At 38.5% G+C, this 2,273-nt stretch overlaps 1 pseudogene; it reads right to left on the bottom strand.

Annotated features, from left to right (window-relative positions):
- Positions 1-1,740: 1,740 nt before the first annotated feature.
- On the bottom strand, positions 1,741-1,859 carry LOC112485948 (annotated as a pseudogene).
- Positions 1,860-2,273: the final 414 nt, after the last annotated feature.

Genomic DNA, 2,273 nt, shown 5'->3' with positions numbered 1-2,273 from the left:
TGGCCTTACTGCAGTATTAATCTAGTTGGAGAATAGTATATTAAATATTAAATAATAACAATAGTAGATCAGATATGCTGTGCAATTACTGCCAGCCCTTTTTAAGGCAAAACCCCATGGAACTGGATTAGGAAAATCAGAAGGAAGAGAAAGGAGAAAAGCAGCTTCCTATCCTGCAAGCCAAGCCCTTCCCCTATCCAGCAGAGATCCTTAAGATACAGGTGGCTCTGGCAGTATGAACATGGTTTCCAAAGGCTTAGAGTTGTGACCACTGTCAAAATCACTTAGGCCAACTACCTCATATTCTGGTTTTTGAATCTTCTTCTATGTTTTCTTCATAGGAAAAAGCTGCCTGGGATATGCCTAAATACCTTGCAGGAAAGAAAACTTTTTACTTCTCAAGATAACCTACTCTAGAGAAGTTCAGTTTGGGTTTGGTTTTGTTTACTTTATATTGATCCCTATTACAGTTCATCTTGACCCTGAGTCTGTCATTAAATGTATTTTATGTTCTCAGGTTTAGGTTATCCATGAATTAATTTTAAAAATATCTTCTGGATAACTAATTTTCAAACGATGCTCTAGAAATCCCTGGGTGTTGTGAAGAAGGGTTCAGAAGGGGTGGGGCTGGGTGGCTGGAAGAGAGAAGAAGTGTCTACAGGCCCAGCAGACGGGGTCTTGAGAATCCACCCTCTTATTAGTAGTCCCTAGAGCAACTCCACCTTTATCGGTTTAAGCTTCCACGGAGGATTTCATTGGAAGAAAGGATTGCATGGTTAGAAAAAAGTTTGAAAGTTGTTGCTCCAGATACTCATCCCCCAAACTCATTAGAATAAATGTTAAATCGAATAGAATTAAGAAAAGGGTGCTAAGGCATATTTCCCTGCATGTTAACAGCAATCACTAGTATCTTGGGTACAGCTAGAAAATCATCTATGAACCAACCTCACTGTTCCACAGGGATCCCCAAAGATTATGAAATGTCACCTTTGAAGCTGTCAGAGTGTGTCCTTCTGTTTCACCATTCTGTTGGGATCATTAGTTCTCAGCCTTGACTGTGATTCCAATGATCTTATTAGAATCAACTGGGAATTTTTCAGAACTGTTACTGCTCTTCAAAAGGTTAAACATAGAATTACCTTGTGACTTAGCAGTTCCACTCCAGGATATCCCCAGGAGAAATGAAAACATACGTTCACACAATAACATGTTACAAAAATGTTCATAATAACAGAATTATTCATAGTAGCTAAAAAATGGAAATAATTCAAATGTTTATCAATTTATGAATGCATAAACAAAATGTGATGTATCCACACAATAGGATATTATTCAGCCATAAAAAAGGAACAAAAGAACAAAGTACTGATTCCTGCTACAACATGATGAATCTTGAAAACATTATAGAAAGTAAAAGAAGCCAAGCACAAAAGGTTATATATTATTCCATTTATAGTAAATGTCCAGCATATGCAAATCTATTTGAAAGCGAATGAATAGTTGCCTAGGGCTAGGAAAAATGGGAAGAGTGAGGGTGAAGGCTAAAGGGTACAGGTTTTCTTTTTAGGAGTGATGAAATATTCTAAAATTGATTGTGGTTGCACAACTCTGCTAATATAATAAAAACCATTGAATTGTACACTTTATTTTTTTTTTAGGCTAGGCAACCCTTGGTTGACCTCACAGATTGCAAGGACCTTGTCAGGTTACAATCCCTTATGTTTTTTTATTTATTTTTTATGCCTAGAGCACCTGGTCTTCCTAAGTGGTCTCCCATCCAAGTACTAACTGGGCCCAACCCTGCTTAGCTTCCAAGATCAGACAGGATCGGGCTTGTTCAGGGTAACATGGCTGTAGATGAATTATACACTTTAAATAAATGAATTGTATGGTATGTGAATTATATCTCTATAAAACTGTTAGAAAAAAAAACCCTACCAGTGTTCAGGCTTCCACAGATTTGTAAAAATTGTTCTGCAATGAGACCTAGATATCAGCACCCAGGTGATTCTAATGAGCAGCCCGGACTGAGCACCACTAATTCTAACCATGGCCAATGGGAAGGGAAATGACTGATTTTGAGGGAAACCATGCTGCCTCTCAGTGGTCACCCCACCCTTCCTAGAGAGGCACCCAGGAGCTACTCCTTTGATATTCCTTCCATAATTATGCTTTTGATGGAGCGCAACCTGGAATTTGCAAGTACCACCTTCTCCTTCCTTCTGTGACTTGTATTATTTAACCATGTCTGGTTTTCAGCTCCCCTCACTGTT

This window comes from Pteropus alecto, unplaced genomic scaffold, assembly GCF_000325575.1.
Source record: "Pteropus alecto unplaced genomic scaffold, ASM32557v1 scaffold25, whole genome shotgun sequence".
Classification (NCBI taxonomy): domain Eukaryota; kingdom Metazoa; phylum Chordata; class Mammalia; order Chiroptera; family Pteropodidae; genus Pteropus; species Pteropus alecto.
This window is presented reverse-complemented; position numbering and strand designations above follow the sequence as displayed.